The following is a 26534-nucleotide window of genomic DNA, read 5'->3' on the forward strand; positions in this document are numbered from 1 at the left end:
CCCCGCATACATATACAAATTACTTACAGTCGAGCATCGGGAAGTCATTAACATATCTTACGAAACTTTAATTTGAAAACGATATTTGCGCGCGCTGAAGTGATTAATGTTTATTTGAAAAATAAAAAAAAAGAACTTTTATGTTTGTGTTCTAAAAATAATCGGCGGCATAAGAGGAATTTCTTATTCATTTTACAACACTTGAAAAATTACTACAGAAAATGTGTTGTTGTTTTTTTGTTTTGTTTTTAACAAAAGTGTGTGTGTTTTAAGTTTATTTATACTCGGCGCCGGAATAACCATATGTCCGAGATTATAGCATCTGGAACGTCTTTTTCAAGCAAATTCTTCCTGGAAGCCCATTCTTCGTTCTTTGGTGGTAAAGGAGACGACAATACCGTCAAGGCATCAACTTTCTGACTGACGACAACAAAAACGGCATCTATTAGCGCCAAACCTCCAGAGTAAGTCACGACAGGTCAACCAATCACCTCTGGTACTTATGATGACTTGACTATGACCTTCCGTGTGCCTTCTCCGCGACGTGCACGCCTCTGGAGGGATTTGGAGAAGTTTCAACAAAAACTTCCAAAACACGCCATTTATAACACCATTCATAGCACTGACGGCTTCGATGTTCTCATCTATTTGCAGGAAATGGTCGACAGGGAAAACCCTACGTAATAACCGCACACCCTGTTAACAACAGATTTTCCGCAGTATATATTTCAAGCTAGTGAGGTTTAAAAATACACGTAGAATCTATCGATTAACTACCATAAGTTGGTTGAGTGTTGGCGGTATAAAAAGAAGATATAACTTCCTTATCAATTTCCACTTACTATAGGTTGATTCAGTTTTGAATAAGCTTTGCAGATATGTATTTTTTCAAGAAATATTTAGCTTTAATATTATCCGACACCGTCAGTAATGAAATGGGAATAATTTTCTGAAACGTGATTTTATTCGAGATTTGCTTCTGGAGAAGACAACCTTCTGTCCGTAGAGCATGAATATTAATACTCATCACAAGACAGTATCTTATTGATCTCAATTATGGTACATCTAAACGTGTATAATTTTTATGTTCAATAAAAATGTTGCATCACTTGCAGTTGTTATTATCATTCAATAATATTAAAATGACATAAAGTATTTATGATGAACAGTCCTAGAATATTTTGATAAGGAACCGTCAGTTGTAAAATGTTATTGTTATCTGATAATGAACAGTCGTCATACTTGCTGGTATGTCATTTATTATTGACAGTTTAGGTTTTTCAAAATTTGCATGATTAACAGTCCGAATGTAGACCTCAATGAAATGTTCTGGAATATTAACAAAATGAATAGTCAACCACATTAACCATATATATGAATGGTTGAACACAACAGTAAGGATAAATAGCGCAATGTGCATATCTTTTTATTTTGGTAGCATATCTTAAGCAAAAAGAAAAGAAACTATAAGTCTGAAACATTCTCTCATAGCCTCCCCATCAGTACATTCAGTGCTTTGATTTTCTAATTACAGTAAAATGGGGGCCAAGACACACCTGACGCTGCAGAGGTCAAAGAACTGCTATCGCAAAAGAAAAATAACACTGAGCCGTGTGATATCAAATTCCATCAAAAGTTCATTTGATATATTATAAAAACAACCAATTAAGCATTCGTCCTATAGACAATCAAAGGAATGCAAGCTCTGTGGTGTTTTCTGATCTTTGCAATCTAAATAGTACTGTATATATGTATGTATTTTTCTGTATAAGTTTATTTTTATATAGTATAATTCATCTTACAGGGCACCGAGATGCAGCGACTGCGTTTAGATTTTTTACTATAACAGTTTGAGTTTGTTACATACGGAATTTTGCATGACTAGAGTTGCATAAAAAAATCATTTATGTTCATTTGTTTATGACAGCCACACTTTATCCTTGCATATCGTGACTACTTCCTTAAAAAAGACACTTAATTATTAGCCTCGACTGAGATTTGAACCCCAGACCTCTCGAACCTTAAACAAGCGTTACCCCTGCACCACGGGGGAGTTATACAGAGAAAGCCTGAATAATATCAAATAATTCTAAATTTGGAATTTCCATTTTGGGTTTGTAACCCTTATTAATTTCGAGGTATTTTGTTTACGATGAACCAGTTGTTTAACACTGATGTAAATAATTTAGCAAAAATCTTCTCGCCAAAACATGTATATATTCCACTACTCGACAGTCAGATTTATTTGTGTAATAACGCTTATCGACATCACTAAAAATAGCATTTTCATTGATTAAAATGATATTTATCCGCGTAATTTGTGATTGTGCATTTGTTGACAATTCTATAAGCCAACGCTACTTTTAAACTTTGGATGCGTTGTACTTTGTTGGATACTTGAAACAAAATAAAATATTTCTTTCTTTTACATCGCTAGTTTTAAGCTGTTAAGTTTGTCGTTAAATTCTATGCAAGAGACTGAATGTTAGCATTGTATTTCCTGATCTGCGATCAGAAAATACAAAAAGTGACATATTTGATCTTGAATACTTGAAATAAGTAGTTTCTATTTCTTTACATATACGGACTTTATCTTTCTTTTAATGTATATGTATGCTATTGGAAACTGTGCGTGAAACTTACTATTTTGTTTTCGTGCGACTTACTATCCAGATATTGTTCGTTTTACTTACTATACACTTGCAAAGAACACTTGCTACAGCCCTTCGAACAAACTGTTATATGGACATCTACGATAACAGATGTCAATAAAATGATTGATTTGGTGTCTTAAGTGCAAAAATAAAGCACTTTTTCAAGGGTATAAATATTACCTTCTTGTTAAAAACAGACATATTTGCATGAACATTCAATAAATGATAATTGCCATTTACTGGCTGCAACTTTATATTGAAATGGATCAGAATGCGGATGCAGTGGTCGAGCTGCTTGGTGACATGAATAGAGGTAAAATACATTAATATCGTACTACAATTCATAAGTAATAGAACAAAATTTTATGTTAATATTTTACAAATTGGAAATATTTAATCGTGAAATTGGAGTAAATATGTACATTAAACGAAGTGTCTCATAAGCCTCTGACGCTGACCCTTGAGTGATAATAAGATTAATTAACAAGCTTTTTACATATGTTTTAAGACATAAGCATTCATGATAATTAATGTAAATGTAAAATGAATAGCAAATTTAAAATCAAAGGAGAAGCAGTGTTGATCAACATTTTTCATTAATGATTACTAATCCATATCTAATGAGGTAAGAGAAGACTGAGGAGATGGTGGACTAGAGATGGGCTTTTACGAAGACCCCTTCTTGTTAAGTATGAGGCTTTCATAGCCGAACTTGTAGAGGAGCCGGCGTCCTTCAAGATATTCACTTTAATCGGACCCGATATGTCTCGGGGTCGGACGCGATGAGGTCGAATCCTCTCCGCCGAAATCATTAAATTCTGCAATTCGTTTTCTAGGTGTTCTTTTCTTGTGAGGCATTTTGAAAATGAGCATGCAAGAGGTTGTGGACTGATATAATAGGTCCGTATATAGATCCGTGGCAATTCGTTCTTCTCCGTATCAATGTATTCTTCTCCGTATCAGACCGTACTTATTCGTACTATATACCGTGCTTATACCGTAGCAGACCGTAGCGTCCATCCTGATTCGTGTCGCTCCGTATCAAACCGTGTCGGTCCGTAACAATCCGCGCCTCTCCTGGGGCTTTTAGTGGTAAATCCGTCGAACTCCGTACTCATACCGTTGTATGTCGTACTGCGGACTACGGAATTTCACATTTCCGTAGTTATCCGTGAACTATTAGACATGGCATTATCCGTGAATATGTGACCGGGACATTACCGTCATCGCTTCACGTATAGAAACTAATTTTTCTCGCTTCACTTCGTTCGCTCGACAATTAATTTCTTAAAACTCTGTATATAACCTATAACCGACTTACAGTTAGCCCCGCCCATTAAAATCCAGTGCATTATGTAAATAGGTGGAGTCCATTAAATAGGTATAAATTTAATACATAGAGGTGAGTTACAGCACTGTATGGTAAATATTTCGGCAAAATTTAAACAAAATAGAGGACAAACTTTGGCGAACTATGCAAGAAGGTAAGTTGTAGTGCTCACATTTGACCATTTTATTGCCAGAAATTTTATCATAAAATTGTAATGCGTTTGCGAAGAAATTACTATATACTTTTATGGAGAAAGTTGAGATTAAAACAAAAATTGTGTTGCAATCTCAAATGTACTTACATATATTTGTGTGTGTATTTGAGTTTATTTATACTTGCCACCGGTTGCCAATATGGGCGAGTCCTCCAGAAGAGTATAAGAGTATAAGTCATTTCAGATTTTGGAGGAAAGTGCGAGATACAGATACAGAAAGATGCCCCAATTCCAGAAGCGTCTCCTGGTTCTTTAGCGCACCAAGTGTTAAAGCACTCGTACACGGGACCTCGATTTAAAGTCTTATCCAAAAGACTGAAAAGTAATTTTAGTTGGCCAGCCCGGGAATCGAACCCACAATGTCGAGATTACAAGTCTTGCGCTCTAACTGATTGAGCTATGCGGGCTGGCTCACATACATGTATGTATTTATGAAGCAGTTAAATATTAAGTTGCTATGTCGCTATGGAAAGTGTAGGCAAAATAAACAACTGTTAAAAAAAATTGATATAGGAACATCAAATATTTTTGTCTTAATTGATATTAAATTTTATTATAAATATAATATTAATTCAAACATAATATGGCAGCATGTGCAATATTGATATTGTTCACTCTCTTTTTTTGCTGCGGGTGATTATAATAATACGGTACATGTATTTCTATCATGTTGACAATATTAATGTCAGAAACACTGCCATTTATTATGAAAGATTTGTTATGGACATACGAAAAAGTCGGGTGTACTTCTACTGATACTTCAGTCTATTTCTGTATGGTTTTTGGAGAAAGTTGAGATTAAAACAAAAATTATAATTGCCCTAAACATATTTTTGTGGATTTATTGTATATCAAATTAAAGCTGAAAGGTAATGTTTATAATTCCTTCTTTTCTTCGTGTGATCATCGGTGCAATCTGGCATTTTTAGCCTCAAGAAGACAATACGAGGTAAACACGAAGATTCCCGATAGTCTTTAAAAGGGAACACGACTACGTGTAGCCCCCGCAATACTGTCGTGTCACTATCGTATTTTGGTACGATGTCATGGAGATGGGACAACGATGAGGACGAAGAAAGCAATTTTTAGTGGCCCAAGCGTTGCATGTTTATCATGGTGGACATATAAACGGCTAGAGTATCTTCCTCATCTGTCACTCTTGCACATTTTTACAGAGACATCAAAAGCTTCCATTATTTGCAATTAATTTACAATCATTTTCAGTTTATTTCCTGCAGAATTATGTGTTTTGATGATGAGCATTGCTACTTTTAAGACACATTAGAAAACATGATGAGGCCTACAGGTCAACATTGGGTGGCATGATAAAGTTTTATCAAATATGATATACAAGGTCAACAAGGAAAGGCAGCGTTCAATGAACGCAACCCCCACACGACCCAGCAACAAGAAGCAAGTAACACAAGAGGACCCCCCAGAAAAACGAACAGGGCGCAAGGTAGAGCACGGATAGGCTTATCACTTAAATGATACATAAGACAAAATAATGGTAAACGACAAGGAAATCAAAGAAAAGAAATAAATGATTGATTTATTAAATAAATAAAACTAGGGGCAAAAGGGAAAATACTTACCGTAGATGAGAAAACAACAAGGGACACCGACAAAAGTGTCACCAAAACAGTATGAAATAACAAAAAATATGATATACAAGGTCAACAAGGAAAGGCAGCGTTCAATGAACGCAACCCCCACACGACCCAGCAACAAGAAGCAAGTAACACAAGAGGACCCCCCAGAAAAACGAACAGGGCGCAAGGTAGAGCACGGATAGGCTTATCACTTAAATGATACATAAGACAAAATAATGGTAAACGACAAGGAAATCAAAGAAAAGAAATAAATGATTGATTTATTAAATAAATAAAACTAGGGGCAAAAGGGAAAATACTTACCGTAGATGAGAAAACAACAAGGGACACCGACAAAAGTGTCACCAAAACAGTATGAAATAACAAAAAATATGATAAACAAGATCAACAAGGAAAGGCGGCGTTCAATGAACGCAACACCCACATGACCCAGCAACAAGAACCAGTGGCAAGGAGCCCAGGCGGACCCCAAACAAAAACATGACAGGGCACTAGGCAGAGCACGGACAGGCTAAAGACATACATCTGAGGAACAAAGAGGGGCGCCGCCTTAGACCGGTCAGCAGCATAAGTACTACTTGGGAGTTTAAACCGGTTAATGGTGCACCAAACCTCACTCTTAGCCCACCATGTTCTTATAAACGAGACGGTGTAAATAAAATGAATCGCCGCCAAGTAAATTTATAACATTTGTTATGGTTTCAAAAGGTAAAATAAGTAAAACACCGAAATGATCATGTAGATACATATAAAGGAATACCCATATGACCATAACAAAAGTACTCAATATTTTAAAGGAAGACAGAGTAACAACAAATCACCTACAAGGGCCCGACGAAGCGAGGCAGAAGACGAACATTAAGGCAATTCAGTCCCAAAGGCCATTAAGAACTGTCCATCATAGAGTACCTACTTGGTCCGTCAAATGTAATCAAAAGAGGAAAGGACCAATTGTTACAGTGTTATACACTAAGCATGCGGTTAACTAAAAAAGTAGGGTCAAAACTTCTTTTGGTTCAACATTAAATAATTGTAGTAAAGGCAGCAGAAAAATTACAATGACAAAGATCTTGCAAAGTTTGTAAATAACATCTCCATTAAAATCATTTTTGAATCACTACTGAATTTTGAGATTAAATCAAAGTTACGATTGTAAAATTTTGTAAAATATTTACGTAATTTATAATAGCGGTAGCCCTGTTTGAGAAGCTTGCTAGTAATGAAAACATTTTGCTTGTAAAAAATCCTTCACGTTGCTAAAAGCTCTAGCGAATCTAATTTACTGAGATACATATACCCCGTCAGATGTTGCATGCGGTACGTCTCCATCTAAATGTGGATAGTTTACTATACCATAAACAAAGTCATCACTTTTATCATATACTTTTGTGTGAATAGAATTGTTTTTGATAGTTATATGAAGAGCCAAAATAAAGTTTAAACGAAGTTTATTTAGCTCCAAATACTATCTGCAACTGAAATTTGCCGTGTTTGGCCGTGGGTTGTATACCAACTGGAGGTGAAGGTCATTTGACGCCTTCGTAACCACGTACGAAGGCATCGTACTCAAAATACCACGTCGGGTACCTATCTTGTGACCTTCGCGTGTCCTGCTGGTAAACTACTTAGTACAAAATTGCATCTTTGAGGTGACTTCGTGTGTGGATCAGATGCCATCGCGTGACCTTCGGTAGGAATCGTGTGTGGTTCGGGTGCGATCACGTGACCTTCTGTAGGAATCGTACTTGTTTCGGCTGTTCAGAGACTGTCGGCCAATTTCGGGGCTATCTTCTCACGAAATTAAAAATTCCATATTCGTATGCTCATCTGGTGTCAATTTCGGGACAGTGTGACGCCTGCAATTAATGAGGCGTAACAAGATAATGAGCACGAATGCGCATTATGGAAATAGGCGGAGTCCATTAAATCGGCATATTTAACGTATAAATTTAATACATACAGTAGAGTTACAGCATTGTGTGGTAAATATTTCGGCAAAATTTAAACAAAATTGAGCGATTTCATTGGCAGAGAAACTTTGGCGAACTGTAAGATGCAATACCGGTCATTATAGATTAGTTAACCGGTTGCGCTTATTTTTGAAGCTGTAACTGTAAAAGTTTGTTTGTACCCCCGGATAAGCTGGGAAAACCTGAATATTTTTATATCCGGAGTTAGTCTACCATATACAGTTAAATTGCTAAATATTGAACTCTATTTCACCTCAAAACGGATTTTATAACCGATGTCGCGTAATTATCACACGCGTGGTAATATACCACGCGTGTGTTATTACGCGGCGGCGTAATAATCACATGGTTAGCGATATTGCCATACGGTCTTAAATTTACTTCAAAATAGAATAGTTAAATCATACACCATTTTATTTCAAAATGAATTCCGCATCTTATGGTATAATTTTTTTGTGAATTAATTAATTTTCTAACACACGGGAGTGTTTTAAAAAGCATGTATTGCAGCGATTTTTAAATAATTATGACAACCTTCGTTATGAATAATTATAATTATGTTCTGATAAATATTTTTTTTTAAAGTTTTAGTTCTACTTTTGAATGTGTTATATTAATTGTGTTTACACTTAGTGTTCAATACAGTTGTGATTTTAAATGTTGATATAGCTATGCGTGATTGTTATATTTTGCCAGGGATGTAATTAATGTGTCATTTTTCCTTAATTAGAATAACATTATCTTAACAAATCGAAGTGTTTGAACGTAACTTATTACAGTCGTTAAAAAATGGTTATCAATAGATGTGCAATCAGATAGAGCTACTTATATTACCGAAATGTATAATTAGAAATTAGAATAGTGCACGTGTTCGATTATATCGCGCCGAAGTAACAACGGTCATGCGTACGAAATTATATTTAATTTAATCAAACATATTTGAATTATGTATAGTAAAATACGATTTTCTCCGAAATCAATTTTGTGCCTACATGTGTCTTCAGCTGAAGGTTTATGCAAACTTTTGTAATGTTTTGATGTTAAAAAACTTGTTCTCTGAAAGAAATGTATAAACCGCCTGAAAAGCCGTGATAATCGCAGCATGGTTTTACATACTAGAATTAATAATTATTATTGTTTCCCAAAATGAAATGTGTCAAACAATTGTCTTTCCTTTTTAAATATACATTTGTTATCCAACACACAGGAGCATCTTGAAAAAAGTAATTGCAGGGGAATTGGGGAAAAAACAAAAAACAAGCGTCTATTCATAATTTTGTTTTATTTTTTCTTAGATAAATGTCCAAAAATATTATTTAATTATAAAGAAATATTTTTTTAATATTTTTAACTAGATCGGATTACGTATTGATGCATGGAGGTGTCAATTCTTTTACCACCTGATAAATCTCTTATTAGCATAATAGCGTAGTGCTCTGTGGGTGTAGATACTGGAAAAGGCATTTTTTACATTTTTGTTTTGTTTTTAGTTTTTTGTTTTTTTCAACAATCCGTGAATTCCATTTGAGAACATTGTATACACACATTCGCATCCGACAGGTTAGGTATAAGACAAAACAGTTCTGATTAGGGTGATAAATGGGCAACGGAAAAATATATGTACAAATGAGCCAAAATTGGTAAATATGTGGCGGATAGAATTCAGAATAATTGATTATTAACAAAGTTACGTCCACTTTATTAAACTACCTCATTAAATAACTGTTCAATAGTGTTTTTATTTTTATTTAGACTGTATATACATATATAAAGTTATTTATATATATTTAGTGCTTGGAACATATATCAGTTTTATCCGAATGATAAATATTTTCTTCTAAAAATAGTTCTGCGTTTAATGGTAAACTTTTTTTTATAATACTACTATTTGTACAATTTGTTTTATTACCACGCTTCGTTATAATCACACGGTTGGGAATAGTGCCGTGATAATCATACGTACGGTCTTATATACACTCTAAATAACACGAAATATATACTATATTATTCCAAATATAATCTATAAAACACACACACACGCACGCACGCACATGCACGCACCCACACTTGCACGCACCCACACGCAGGTGAATCGCTATATGCCATCTACAGTCATCAGACCAGCAGTCAAACACATTTTCAAAACAGTAAGATGACAATTACATTGTTGATGTGTCCACTCAAATATTATGAAATTTAATAAAATCATTTTAACATTTAAAATAAACTTTTATTTTTCATTCCAAGCTGTAATCAAACAATATAAGGTAAGATACATGGTATGGTCAACCTAGTGGACCTCATTGGAGCTAGGTGGGGAGGACTGTGGGAATCCAAGGATTACTGTGGATTTACCGAAAGAGTGCACCATAAAGTATTAAGCACATAATATGCTATATTTCAAAATTAAATGCCCAATATCTTCATTTTTATGATTACTATAAAGAAATTAATAAACTTCTTTTATGTAATCTATGAATTCAGTTTATAGTATCTTTTTGCACAGACCTTTATTATAGTCTGTGCCTTTTGTGATACCATACACTGTGCCAGTAATCTTTCTGGCACCTCTACTCCAAATAAACAAATGAAATAATTGAAGACCAGGACCTTGAGTGTACTTCCTTACTGAGTGGGGGATCTGAACATCACAGTGCCTTCACGGTTCTCCCTGTCTCGATCTCGGGTCCATCTCTGTCTTGGTACAGACCACCCTATCTCATGGTTCTGCAAGTTCCAACATGTATGACCAGTTGGGACTGTTTAATGTCACCGAGGAGGACTCCATGTAGTTTTTGACAATCCATAAATATTTTTACAATCCAATTGGGAAAAATGTCTGTCCTATTATCTATGTTGCATTTTAATAATCTTAATTAAAATCCTTTCAAGCTATCATCATTATTCAAAATAAAACTCACTGTTTAGGAATTAATTAAGGGCTTCTCCCCCTCATACAAAAAAGGTCAAATTAAGAAGTTTTACTGTTACAATGTGTAATAAAAAATAAAGTCAAATATACAATTATTAAATACTTAAAACATTATAAATCATTGAGTTATGCAGGAAATGTTTATTAATATCACAACTAGGGTGCGAAAAAAGGCAGCCTGACTAAGACTCAACCCAGAGACCCTCAAGATACATGTACAATACCTAAGCACTACCAAACAACCCAGAACCCTTGGAATACCATTCTGCAGGTCTACAGCTTAAACATTTTCTATGGGGCGTCCGTGGCCGAGTGGTTAAGGTCGTTGACTTAAAACTACTTGCCCCTCACCGCTGTGGGTTACAATCCCAACAGGGACTTTGAGGAAGCTATCCAGCTAGCTTACGGAACGTCGGTGGTTCTACTCAGGTGCCCGTTCGTGCCTGAAATAATGAACGGATGGGCACATGAGGTCTTCCTCCACCAGTTAAGCTGGAATGTCGCCAAATGACCTATACTGTGTCGGTGTGACTTAAAACCCAATCAATCAAACAAACAAACAAACAAATAAACATTTTCTCTCATCTATGCATTGACATAACCCCCACTGTATTGAAACTTGTCCTTTTTATTGAAATTTGTCCTTTTTCATTGGAACACTTAAGTGACAAAGTGAATTGGCCACCATAGCTTCATATCGGACCCTTAAAGTAACAGGGTGAAAAGTGCAGCCTGACTGGAGCTCAAACCTGTCATGCATTGAATACCATTCCACAGCTCTACCAATTGAGATATAAGGTTTTTTAATTACATATCTTCTCCCCTTATTATTGCAGCTAAATACACTGTGACATCCCTACCATATTGAAATTTTTCCACAATTCATTTCATGAATAACAGAGTTTACTTCTTATAAGCTATATATCACATTTTGCACCAAATATCACAGGGTAAGAAAAATGTGCCATTTGACCGGAATCAATCCTGGGATCCTTAGAATATTATACATGTATGTGAGCTGTACTGACTGCGCTATATAGCTGGCATGTCATTAATCTATCATATATATATAATGCATGGGCATTCATTGATACTGATTTATTATTAAAAGTAAATCATATCAGAAGAATCCCTTGAAAATGATATCATTTAAACATTTGATTAAGTTTTGAGCCATAATCACCACTATCTTCTAATTGGCCTTATCAAACTTAGCCTGTAGTACCGGTATTTTATAAAAACAAACAAAACCTTTAATTTAGATATTTCAACATACCTGTTAATAAATTCAAGATTAAAAATGTTTTATTTGGTAAAATAAACATGACGTTTCTAAAGCCCCATTTACACAGTCCTGGTTTGGCGTCCTGGTTCGCCACGGTAAAGTCCACCGGGACCAACCATGGTTAACTGGCAAAGGGCTGTAGCAATTCCGTGAAGTACCAAGACAAACCGTGGTGCACTGGGACAAACTGGGAGATCACCACAGTTGTAATAAAATGTTTAATATAACCGGGGCTCACAGGCACTTACCGGGAGGGAAGCTAAGAACAGTGTTCTATCGGCTTGGCACGGGGAACCGCCGCGGAACCCCGTATTTATACGACATTCATACCGTAACAAACCGTAGTAAACCGGGTAGCGTGTAAATCAATGTCCACATGGCAAAGCCCCGGTGAGTAAAAACAAGCAGAGCTACGGTAGATCCAGGGTATTGCGGTTATTGGCGGCAATGCTCCTGTTAGTATTGTAGGCATTGTAGGTCAAGCAATTTTATTATCATAAACTTGAACCGGGAAGCATTGGCGCATTACCCAGGCGTAACCGGGACAGTACCGGTATTACCCGTAGCGTTACTGTGGCTAAATCGGTGATGGTTGGGATAGACTTTGTTAGAACCATGTCCAGTTGGGTCTCCACCGGGATCAACCGGAAATACACCGGGTTAGCATTGGCACCTACTGTATATATCCAGTGCTATATCGGGTACTGAACCGGGAATACACCTGGACACTGTGTAAACGCAATTGATTTTTCAGAAACACGCCACAGCACAACCCGGTTCACCGGCTTAAGACACCTTATCTTTACCGTGGCCATTACCGGGACAGTGTAAATGGGGCTTAATGCTACACAACACAACAATATACTATGATACAATATAACTTGTTAACATGACACTATTTTATAGATAATTATATTAACAGAAAATATGATACATATAGCCAAATTAGAGAGAAAATGGAAGCTAGAAGAAAAGGAGGTTGAACTTATTGAGAAATTGTATATTTTATGACTTACTGCTAAATCACCAAAATAAGTCAAATGTTTATAATTTTGCTGTTCATGGCAATTTCAGTTTTTTCTTCATTTTAAGGGATGTACCTTATGTTTACTTATTTGTTTGTTCTTATCTGTCTATCTTAGTCATTATGTATATAAACATAAAAATATATCTTTTATATTTATAAATTGAATAGAATAAGATGGCAAATTTACCAGTTAAAGAAGTTTATCAAATAGATGGAGGTCCAGGAATGATGACTATGCATAGAAATATTATTTTTAGACTGGCTTTATATACCTGTAAAACTTGGTTTTTCCAGTTGTTGTGGCTTGGAATTATATATTTATTCATTTAAACCTGGGTTGTCAGTTAAGATTTGATCATAAATATCTTCAGGACTCAATAAATTAATATTTGTGGTTTGAGGGGAAAATAAAATACTATTTAATATGCCAAATCAAAGCCATGATGCTTGAAAAATGATCTGATGATGTTCAACACCAATCTAAATATTTAATTGAAAAATAAATCAAATGTACCTGTAGGTGTTGAGAGTCATATTTCACTTAAATTCCATATCTAAATTGGTTTGTTGATAAGAAAATAGTTGAGTTCAAATCCCGAGTACAAGGATTCATCAAGCTTGCCCATGGCTAAATGATTCAAAATATAAACTGAACCATTCCTGGGACTTTAAATCAGAAAAGAAAACCCAAAGAGGAATGAATAAGTTTATTTATTTAAATTTATTATTTTAAATTTTGATAAATTTCAAAACATCAACACAAAATATGCTAAGAGAGAACTGTTTAAAATGATTTTTTTAATTCTAGTGTTATTATGTTTCTTCATCAGACATTATTAATTTTAATGACTTTGATTTTTAAAAATCTGAGTTTTGTTAGTTAAATATATTTCATTTATAACAGTCACAACTTCCTGGAATAATATTTTGGTATATGATAATAGAGTATAACACATGATTTGGCACTTATATGATTTTAAGAGAAAATAATCTAGATTAAGTGCAAGAATGAGATATTGCATGCATGGAAACTTTAATATACAGTAGTTGCATGGTTTGCCTAGTTTCAGATGCAACCCTGGTCCTAGCAGTCCTGACAGATGGGACTTTGGTCCCAACTGTAAGATTGTTGACAAAATCATGGCGAAGATGGGATCTTAGCTATATCTCATGATCCTTGGATCACAAGATTAAGATGTTACAACTCAACAACAGATCACTCCCTTGGATAAGATTTTCATTTACTTAATTTGCATTTATTCATTGATAACAAAACTTTTCTTGAAGGTTTTAATTACATAGTATTTGTATTTAAATGGTAGGATTATGTCATGGTTCATAACTGTTCACTGTTTAGGGGAGAAAATGTGTAAGTGGCCGGATAGCTCAGTCGGTCGAGTTATGGTATGGTACTTTGAGGATCCCGGGTTCGAATCCCGGTCAGGCTGCACATTTTTTCTCACCCTGTTACAATTGGCGCCCAACTTGTTGCCTTGACTAGGAGTTCAATTCACATAGCTCTGTATTACCCTTTGAAATTTGAGGACAAACTTCAATATAGCGGAGAAGTAATTGATGTGTAAGCAGCTAAATAGCTCAGTCGGTAGAGCTGTAGTATTAGATATTCTGAGTATCCCGGGTTTGAGTCCTGGTCAGGCTGCATATTTTTCTCACTCTGTTACAAAATTTCTATTTGGTAGGACTTAAGATAATCTTGTGATAATTCTAAATATAATATACTATTAAGTTTTTATATGCATTAAAACATTTTTGATCTTGTTGCATATAATTATACAAATTGATTAACTTGTATGAGAGATAATGGTGGAGTGACAATGTTTACATCATAAGATCATGTTCCTGTATATATAGAAAACAACTATTGAATTATAGAAATTAAATGTTAACAGAATGATGTGGATCCAGGATTTTCACCAGAGGGATTTGTAAAATTTCAACAAGGGGTATAGTACATATTTCAGTGTGTACATGTATTTGGTACCTTTGGTCTCGTGTAAAGATCGTGAGGTTGAAGGTTCGAGCCCCCAGGGAGCGTAATTGAGGTATGAATGTTTATCGTGTGACTCGTTCCGAAATGCCCGCTTCTGGAGCTGCTAGGTAGTTAAAACGAATGGTTACCGATTTCTATCCGCCTGGCGCCTGGCATAGTGGTAGGAGTTGGGAGGTACAATTGGTATGCAAGCAAAATGTGTCTAATAAGTCAGAAATGACTGGCCCTTTCAGTAGTGGTGAAACTATAATAAACAAGACATTTCCCCTTTACTTTTTACTTGGTATTTGACTTGTTTTCAAAAAAAGGCAAGTCCTTGATGTAATATTATATTTATTGTGTCACGGTTCGGGGGAGATGTGTAAGCCCCTGGATAGCTCAGACGGTTAGAGCTGTGGTATGGTATTCCGAGGGTCCTAGGTTCGAGTCCCGGTCAGGCTGCACATTCTTCTAACCTTGTGACATTTGGCCTGAATACAGCTCAGAATTAAATTCACATTGCTTTGTAACCTGAGAAATTTGAGGATGAATTTCAATATAGCAGGAAAGTATCTCCCGCTTTCATCTTCCTAAAAGAACTTACTATTTAGGGGAGAATATGTACAGGAGGCCGGATAGCTCAGTCGGTAGATCCGTGGTCCCGTTCAGGCTGCACATTCTTCTCACCATCGGACATTTGGCGCGAACTTGGGGCTGTGACTGAATATAGTTAAATTCACATTGCTTTGCAACCTGAGCAATATTGAGGATGAATTTCAAAATAGCAGGAAAGTATCGCACGCTATTTCGGGGAGAAAATGTATGAGACCAGATAGCTCATTCGGTAGAGCCGCGGTATGGTATTCGAGGGTCCTAGGTTCGAGACACGATTAGGCTGCACAATTTATGTTTTGTTTTGTTGCTTTCTTTACTTTAATTTCAACCCTTTCTGTCGTTATTTCATGTACATCTGTTTGACTGCAACAAAACAAAATAATGAAAAAATAGAGAGTGGCATTGGTGGGTCACGCACAGGTGACAGTATGATTAAACGCCATATTTAGGGCGTTTGTACTCTAAATATGGGGCAACAAAATGATTTTTTTTTATTGTCACGGTTCAGAACTGTTCACTATTTAGGGGAGATGATGTGTAAGCGGCCGGATAGCTCAAGTGGTAGAGCCGCGGTACGGTATTCCGAGGGTTAAGGGTTTGAGTTCCGGTCAGGCTGCACATTTTTATCACCCTGTGACATTTGGGGCCCAACAGTGGACCGTGACTGAATATAGCTCAGAGTTTAATTTACATTTCTCTGTAACTTTGTAAAATTCCAGAAGAAATTCAATAAAGCAGGGCCCGAGTATGTCACGGTTCAGAACCGTTCACTTTTTACGGGAGATGATGTGTAAGCGGCCGGATAGCTAAGTCGGTAGAGCCGCGGTACAGTATTCTGAGGGTCCTGGGTTCGAGTTCCGGTCAGGCTGTACATTTTTCTGACCCTGTGACACATGGAAAAAATTGTCTCCCCTCCCTCATTTTATCTGTTTGTGTTGTCTCGGTTGAAGGGTCTATTCACAAAATAGGCCTACTGAAAAAAGGTAAAAAGTGTGTGACAAAATAAAAAGATATATATTTCTCAATCTGTCACTCTTTTAAGGTTTTTGCTACTTATAACAACCACACCCAAACAAAATAACGAAATGGCACAAATCAGACACCAAAGTGTTGTGATCCTCAATTGGCAAAATGGCAGCTCACTTAAATGCAGTAAAGCTGTGGAGTTCTATTGTTAATTTGAATTGTCATTTTTGTCTTAGTGATTTGATGAGTCGAGAAAAAGTTTTGTAACATTTTGATATCAAAGTTAATGCAATCTAAAGACGCATACGTACTAATCAGTTAAAAGAAAGTACATAGATCACATTTTAACAGGATTTTGTCGGCAATTTTGAAAAAACGGCCGTAGGATACAAGCCGCTTTAAATCGTGTTATTTATATTTATGGCGTTTGTTGATTAAAACAACCATTGAATTGTGAATATTAAAATATAGGACAAGTTATTACACACCTTTATTTTTAGAAATAAATGTGTATGGTACGGTGGCACAAAGATGACATGTGTGTGTTTTTATTTATCTCGTGGCCACGAGATACTATGTCGTGGCACCGAGTTACTAAGTCGTGGCCACGAGATAGCTAAGTCGTGGCCACGAGAAACTATGACACCACGACATAGTATCTCGTGGCCACGACTTAGCTATCTCGTGGCCACGACTTTGTAACTCGTGGCCACGACATAGTATCTCGTGGCCACGACATAGTATCTCGTGGCCACGACTTAGCTATCTCGTGGCCACGACTTAGTAACTCGTGGCCACGACATAGTATCTCGTGGCCACGACTTAGCTATCTCGTGGCCACGACTTTGTAACTCGTGGCCACGACATAGTATCTCGTGGCCACGACTTAGCTATCTCGTGGCCACGACTTTGTAACTCGTGGCCACGACATAGTTACTCGTGGCCACGACTTAGCTATCTCGGTGGGGCCACGACTTAGTAACTCGTGGCCACGACATAGTATACTCGTGGCCACGAGATGAATAAAAACACACACATGTCACCTTTGTGCCACCGTAGTATGGTTATAAATGACAAGTTTTAAATTTGTAGTACCCTTTCGGGCAAAATTTTTCGGGTAATTTGACCTAGTTTTGGAGAAATTGGCCATTTCAACTACAGCTTAAGATTAGTTCTAGCCCATTTAGAAATAAAACAATGGACAAGAAACAAAGTTTAACACCCCTGACAAGTTTTAAAAGCATTTATTTTCATGAATCTAATACTTTTAGAACCTTGCAGGATTTTTCAAAATGCCCTACGAAAGATGCAAAATTTGGCGATTTAGCTATATTTAACGCATATATTCTGAAGAAAATAAATACTGTCAGAATATTCAAATACATGCACCGAAATAATTGTTCTATGCTTAAGATTTATATCAATTTTCAAAGCGCTTTGTTTGTAAACAAAAATACAGGCAAGTTTTAAAAAACAAGTATAAACCGTCGTGTGAATATTACGCGACACCGGTTCATGATAAGTTATATTAGTTATTCATATATATAATCTAAGCGACGTGGTAACAGTACCGTCCGGGTGGCTCAATAGATAGAGCGTTGTACTGTAGATCGAACGACTGTGCAGGTAACTTTGGCTGTGATTGATTATGAAATCCTTTCTACGGTCATTCGCACTGTACCTCTGTTTTGCCATGTACAGAAGTGATCAGTTTCCTGCGAAAGTGAAGAAACTAGTTCTGGAAAAGTGCTTGAACGAAAGAACGATGCAGTGGCTGAGCTATACTCTGGTGAACAAGGTGGCTTCCCTTACTGCTGTGATCCGGAAGGTAAACTGCCAACATCACTATGGTAACGGGCTTTTTCGAAAAGAAACGTCAAAGAAGGAAGCTTCATTTAATTCAAATTATTTCAATTTCAATTAAATCTATAGCCACATCTTCGATCCCTAAAACAATATGATGTCGCCTGATTATCGAATATGCGCAAGGCATATTCTATCATATCATTATGTGACCGATGAAACATTTACCGAAATTCATACCGATATTTCTAATTCTTCACCAGTCATTGACAAAATTTCAACTCATCAAAACTATTTTCGTCTTCTTGTTTTTGTGTTGGAATGAATATTTTTATTTCTTTTCAAGACCAAAACAAAAAGTGTGCTTACAACAGTTATCTCTGCATGAAAATAACCTAAATCAATTGATTTAGCTGTCGGTTTACGCTAAAATAATCAACTTTAAAACATACCGTGAGAACTGATCTAGTACAAATCTAATTGTTTTTTCCAATTCCAGGAAAAATGCCTCGTTTAATACGCTTAATAGTCGGATTCACGTTAAACTTGTATCAGTCAATCTAATAAAAGGAACAATCAAAGTCGCATAACTTAGTTAGTGATAAAAAGGGAGAGAAAATACTCCCACTTGTATTAACACAATCCTTAAATTTGCCACGTGTTTTGAGATAATTTATCATTTATGGAAATTTACCGTTATTTCTAGTTTAACGTTAAACCATATTAAAGTCATACTAGAAAACTGAATAGACCCCGGAGAATGCGACAACATACAATCAATAAATATCTCTGAATTCAAAAGAGACAGAAATACGCTACCGTTTAATTTAGCCGGTTTAACTGAACTTAGACATCATCAAAAATTCCATTATAAATGGGCAAAATGTCATTCCACCAATGTAAATCTTTTTCAACTTCTAAAGGTATCAAGAAATTCTGATTACTTCCTTTAGCATCTGAAGATTTGGAAGTGATTCCTGATTTTGAGCCATGTTTCCTGTTGTTTTTAGACTTTTACTTTCTAGAATCTAGCGTCAGAAGACGATGATGAATAACTTGAATTATCATCAGATTCAGTACTTTAGTCTGATTCGGTCATTTCAACTTATCCTACTTAAGCCAAGGTTTTCTTTGCCTTTTTCTGTAAATCCGTCATTTTACGTAAAGAATCAACATAATAATAATTTGACATAATAAAATAACGTTAACACAAACAAACACAATTTATTGGCATAAGTTTATTTTTAGACAGGATAGCAACAGTTTTGGACAAGATACCATGAATTTTTGGCACAATAAGGCAGAATAACATCAAATCATTCAAGGCAACATAACAGTTTAACAAAACAGGACAATATTTAGACAAGTCAATTTAAGGTTGAACAAGATATCACAACATGTCGACATAATAAGACATGAGTTTGACAAGTTGACGCCATGATAACACTTCTGTTTCACATAATAAGACAATTTCTATACAATTGAACATCACATTTGGACAAGACGGCATGCTCTTCCGACAGAAAAAGACAGTCTTTAGGCAAGATAACGCCGAATTTGAACACAGTGACATGGTAGCCTGACAAAATGTGTTTAGTTAAGTCAGAACCATATTTGGACAAGACAAAACGACAGTATAACATAAAACAACAGTTCCATAACAAACCAGGATCACATTTGGACAAGATAGCTCCAAATTCCAGCAATATAACACTACTGTTTCAAATAATAAGACAATCTCAAGACAATTTAACACCACATTTGAACAAGGCTGTGTTTAGACATGTTGAAATCTTAATTCGAAAATATGGTGTTGCTTGTTCGACATAATTAAAGCTTCTTTTAGGCATGTTAAACACCGGATCTTTGACATATATCACATACCGATTTTAAACAATAAGACAGTGTTTAGACAAGTCAACAATCACATTTTGACAAAAGATAACATGAATATTTGACCCAATAAGACTTCGTTAAGACAGGTTCTCATAAAACGTTGACAAGCCAAACACTACTATTATACCATAATAAGACGCTTTTAAGGAAAACAAGTGCGATCAGTGATCACATGTGTCGCCTCATGATGGCCAATTTCATGTTGGGACAAGTTTTGTGACAGACGGACAGACAGACGGACAGTGCACAACTTGACTTGGTACTGATCATTCCTGTAAAGTTTGGACCAGTAGTTTATGATGAGTAGTCCGGACAAGCTTTTGTGTATCTGGCAACACACAGAAAAAAACCACCTTTTTATCAAAGGGCCATAACTCGGCCAAAAATCATTCAACCGGATAACCAGTGCAATATGCGCAAGGACTTGACCTACAGATCAATTCTGTAAAGTTTCATTGAAATTGCATTAGTGGTATAAGAGAAGTAGTCCGGACAAACTTTAAAAATAAAATTATTAAAGGGCCATAACTCTGACAAAAATCATTGAACCGGAAAATGCTGACAATATGCACAACTAAACTTAGTACTGATCATTCCTGTAAAGTTTGGATGAAATTGCACCAGTAGTTTATGAGGAGTAGTCCGGACAAGTTTTGTGACGGACGGACAGACGGAAGTTCTAACAGGAGAGTAATTATGTGGCTACTCTATTGTTCTCTCTATTGTTCTTTTTAGCCACACAAAAGAAAATAGCCACATAAAAGCTTTACGGAATGAATGACATCAAAGAGAAAGAACAGTTACCTATTGTCCCTCTAGCCACATAATTACTCTCCTGTGAGTGCGGACAGACAGACAGACAGACGGACAGACAGACGACGGAGAAGTGATCCCTATATGTCGCCACTACTCCGTAGAGGCGACACAATAAAACGAAATGTAACATGAGGCAGCTATGGCGTTCCAAATGATTTGGACAAGTTAAGAAGATAACGGAACAGTTTAACAAAATCAGTCAGAACTAAATTTGGACAAAATAACACAATTATTAGACTTAATAAGACTGTTTTTGACAAGCAATTACCAAATTTTTGACAAGATAGCACTTCTCTTTTACCTTATAAGAAATAATACCACGATTATTTGACATTATTTATTAACTTTTCAATATTAGGCATATTTTCACTTCAAATTTAAGGTTTATTTAAAGTTCACCACGCCATTATGAACATGAAACGAGCCATTGTGCAAAAAGTACGGCCATTATATGAAACTCAGCTATTATGAGATTGGAGAATTTTTAATTGGCATCTCCGGCTCGGCATTATGATCATATAGTACTTTTTGTGCCCCAAACTTTGGGGGCCATTTAGATTACCATTGTCTGTCCGTCCGTTCTCATTTTTGTGTCGCACGTAGCTCAAAATTATTTGACCTAGTGTCATGAAACTTTACAGGGATAATAATCAGCATGTGTTGTTGTGCACCTGGGTATTTTCATGTTGATTTATTTGGTATTTTTCGAGTATTGCCTTTGCCTTCGTAAAAATTTGCAATTTTCAACTTGTGTCGAAGGTTTTACTCAAAAGTATTTGACCTAAAGTCATGAAACTTTACAGGAATGTTGGTCAGTATGTGTAGTTGTGCTCTTGGGTATTTTCGAGTGGATTTATTAAGTATTTTAGAGTTATTGCCCAAGACTTAGTAAAAATTTGCAATTTTCAACTGGTGTCACATGTAACTCAAAAAGTAATTGAGCTAGAGTCATGAAACCTTACAGGAATGTTGCTCAGCATGTGAAGTTCTGCATCTTTTAGGGTTTTGCTTGTGGATGTATTCTGTTTTGTCAGATTTATTGCCCTTAACTTGGTAAAAAATTGCAATTTTTCAACTTGTGTCACACGTTTACTTCAAAAAGTAGTTGACCTAAGGTCATGAAACTTTACAGGAATGTGTCCAAAACATGCGATGCGTATGAAGAAAAAGTCAATAAACTGAATTAAAAAAAAAAGAAGAGGTTTTACGGCATCTCTCTATAGACCGATGCTTAACATTCAGACAAATCCTGATGCTTCACATCTGGAGGAAGGACTGAGAAGTTGCAATAGATTGGACATATAATCTCATTGATAAATTGATAAAAGTATCACAACAACAAAAACATATGCGCCATATTTCTATATTAAGATGTGTATAAAGAAAACAAAATATATTTCTACTTTAAACGCAAAAAATTTAAAAAAAATACAGAAAATTGGTTGACTTTGTATCTGATATTTCATTCAAAATGGCGGCGTTCGTGAACAGCAAATAACACTTCAAAGTTTATTGGTAGGTATTTTATACATGTATGTGTATTTTTGATATGAATAAGGCAAAGCCTCAAGCGAGCTTTTTGACAGAAATTATAGAATATTATAATTTAACACATTTTATGTTTTTCAATACACTTAGAACTGCACAATTTACACAACACCATATTTTACATTTTTTCCGTTTTTAAACGGCGCGTTGTCGTGCGGCCGCGTTGACGCGATGTCGCCCTGTCGTTTGGCGTATAAACCAATCCTTCGAATTGAACCGAGCGTTAATGTGACATCGCGACAACCCCGCCCACGACAACGCGCTTTTAGCGTACATTGTTAGCGACAGGACGTCAAGACGAAAGTCCGACAATGCACCCGTTTGGCGCTCTGTCCTGTTGTCACTAGCGCCAACACGATGCACAAAAGCGTTCCAAATCAGTCATCATACTATTCTGTTCCCCTTTAAATAACACGGTGTAGTCTAATAACCGGGCAGGCCAAACGTCTTTGACCCCCCGTAATAAATGACATTTAGGTAATCAAACACGCCCCGCGGAGACAGTGAGATAGTTATTGTGATAAACGCTCTAGATATACCAAGTACGGTAGCTATGTGAATCTTTGAATGCTTTATGAAAAATGAATTCGTATTTTAAGACTTGAAGGGTGATTACATTAGCTTCTTGTAAAATACGTATGTAAAGGTCAGCATAATAAATTATAATATTAACTGCCATTCATTCATTTACATGTTAAAGTAAGACATTATAACGGAAGCGTCCTGGTGCCAATTCATAATGTTCTATAAAAAAATAAACTCCTACGTAGGAGATAAAAAAGCCTAATTAGGAGTTTGTAACTCCTACGTAGGACTTTTAAACTCCTACGTAGGACTTTGTAAGTCCTACGTAGGACTTTATAACTCCTACGTAGGACTTTATAAGTCCTACGTAGGACTTTGTAACTCCTACGTAGAACTTTATAACTCCTACGTGGGAGATAAAAAAGCCTAATTAGGAGTTTGTAACTCCTACGTAGGACTTTTAAACTCCTACGTAGGACTTTATAACTCCTACGTAGGACTTTATAACGCCTACGTAGGACTTTCTAACTCCTACGTAGGACTTTCTAACTCCTACGTAGAAGATAAAAAAGCCTAATTAGGACTTTATAACTCCTACGTAGGATACATACTAGTATCAAAGCACTGAAAGCACAGAGTTCGACGGACATGTATGCTAGAGTATAACTTAAGATAGCAAAAATAAATTATATGAGCCGCGCCATGGCAAAACCAAGATAGTGCATTTGCGACCAGCATGGATCCAGACCAGCCTGCGCTTCCGTGCAGTATGATCAGGATCCATGCTGTTCGCTTACAAACCCTATTACAAGTAGAGAAACTGATAGCAAATAGCATGGATCTTGATCAGACTGCGCGGATGCGCAGGCTGGTCTGGATCCATGCTGGTCGCAAACCCACTATGTTGGTTTTGTCATGGCGCGGCTCATATGTGTCAAGTTGTAATTGTGGCAAGCCGCTTTAGTAAATACCTTTAGTCTGTAGCCAGAGATGATTTTGTTATTCTCTGCATATATTAAACGATGATTCTGTATTATGTACGTTTAGTTATAATTATCATACACATGTACACAAAATGTATGGGTAAAACTTTGTTCAAAGTAGGATATACAATTTAATTCATTATTAAACATATGCATGCATAATGCTCCGCAAACCGTTATCTTCTTAAACTTTACGGAGCAGGAACAAGACACTTAACTACTCCCCCTGCCCCCTATAAGGATTTAATCATTTGAAACGGCCGAAAATGGATAAATTGCTCGTTTTGTTCAGCTAGTTTGTATGGAAAACGTAATTGTTAAAGCCTTTTAAAATTTTGATATATATGCTTGTTGTCGAGTAAGTTTTTTTCGAATAGCTGTAAAGCAATTTTTCGGGATACATCGCCAATGCTTACAGACACCTCACCCTAAGACACTGTACACTCTAGAAACCTGAGGCACTTTATTAAAAGGTGAAGTGTGGCGACATAACCGTGTGACTAGTAGCCTAATGATCGCTAGCCGCATGGGTTCAAACCCCGTTAGGCGCAAGCCTTTGTTTCCTTGAGCAAGAAACTTTACACTCATTGCTAAGTACGTACTGGTTGGTTCCAGGAACGGATTCGAAAGTGTGTCTATAAGCTTATAGCTTCCTACACAATCAAACTTAAATAAATTCTGTATATGTCCTCTATATTTAAGATTTAAGATTTGAAATTTCTGCCGGGGGGGGGGGTATAAAGTCATACATAGGAGTAAAAAAGTCCTACGTAGGAGTTATAAACTCCTAATTAGGCTTTTTTATCTCCTACGTAGGAGTTAAAGTAGGAGTTATAAAGTCCTACGTAGGAGTTACAAAGTCCTACGTAGGAGTTATAAAGTCCTACGTAGGAGTTACAAACTCCTAATTAGGTTTTTTTTATCTCTTACGTAGGAGTTTTTTTTAAGAACATTATGAATTGGCACCAGGACGCTTCCGTACATTACCAAGGTAAATTTTTGTATTAATAAATATATCTGATGATTATATATAAAATATATTAACTATGTTTTGTGAAGTCAATGCTTTCTATGGGTTTAGTTAGGAGTAATGGCCTAAATTAATTAATGTATCAGTATTAAGTATGTTAGTATGTTACACATCTAGTTATATCCTGCAGGAAGAGCATGTCATGTGTGATTTATTTCATTAACAATACAGTGATCATGCTTCAGAAATATATCTTAATAATGTTACTTACCAATGCAATTTGCTCAACACTTAACATTATCTTTTTGTTAATCCATTTTAAAACATTATCCAAATATTTTATTAGTATTTGTTCACAAGTTCCGTTTCACATAATAAGACGAATGTCATTACATGTTGCAGTTTTCACAATAAATGCAAATGGTTTCACAAGAATATTGTACGGATTCCTGTATCTTGCCAAACAGTTATTGATTATGGTTCTCGTAGCATATACAAAGTGTTTGTCTGTGAAAACATATGCTTGTAGAATACGATTTCGTTCATTTCGTCTGTCTCTGTTGCAATATAACATTCATTTTCAATATTTGTTAAAAATAAGTTTGGGTTCCCTTAAAAACATTATTTTAACAGTAGTTACATTTCTTCGTATGTACATTTTAAAACCCGTTTGTGCCACAAAAACATCAAATTCTATACGTTCAGTGGGATATCACTAAAATAGTTTTCTTTTCTCCAAAAAGATAATATGCGTCTTAAATTTAGAACATGCAAGTAGATTTAGTATATTTTTTTAAAGTATATGCATTATATTTATATAGTATGAAAAAAAGAATTGGTATTTTCTATACTACTGTCTATGAAAGATGGAGAAAATGAATTTTATACTCATCTAGAGCCAGAGCTTATAATTTATGTAGATCGATATAGATGACACAAAATTATAGTCAAAGAGAAGACTTGTATTAAACAAATCTATCAATATGGTTAGTGCAGTTTATCATTTCTAATAAGGTCTAAAAGGATTTTTTTTGTTTGTTTTCAGGTTACCTTCCGTGAATTATTTCATGCACGAACGGGCACCTGAGTAGAACCACCGACGTTCCGTAAGCTAGCTGGACAGCTTTCTCACATGAAAGAATCCAAAGTCCCTGTCGGGATTCGAACCCACAGCGGTGAGGAGCAAGTGAGGAATTTATTAATTGTAAACATACGTTAACACTGTAAACTGAAGTGGATGCAGTTATATCATTATCAATAATTGTAAATGAAATTTGATTTGCAGCATTTAAGCCATTAACCAATAAACCTAAAATAAATGAATATTTTAGTTATGTCTTTATCTTAAAAGATTTATATAATTCGGCGCGCTGACATGTGAAGCTGGCTCGACTACC

General features: G+C 35.8%; 1 long non-coding RNA gene across 1 annotated transcript in view; it reads right to left on the bottom strand.

Annotated features, from left to right (window-relative positions):
- LOC132741933 (uncharacterized) overlaps window positions 1-25612 on the bottom strand; it is a 52586-nt gene extending 26974 nt beyond the window's left edge. The window contains exon 1 of the long non-coding RNA XR_009627364.1: window positions 25409-25612. This is a non-coding gene — a long non-coding RNA (uncharacterized LOC132741933). The remainder of the gene's footprint in view (window positions 1-25408) is intronic.
- Window positions 25613-26534: the final 922 nt, after the last annotated feature.

This window comes from Ruditapes philippinarum, unplaced genomic scaffold (assembly GCF_026571515.1).
Source record: "Ruditapes philippinarum isolate M1 unplaced genomic scaffold, ASM2657151v2 ctg7633_1_1_1_1, whole genome shotgun sequence".
NCBI classification, from domain to species: Eukaryota; Metazoa; Mollusca; class Bivalvia; order Venerida; family Veneridae; genus Ruditapes; species Ruditapes philippinarum.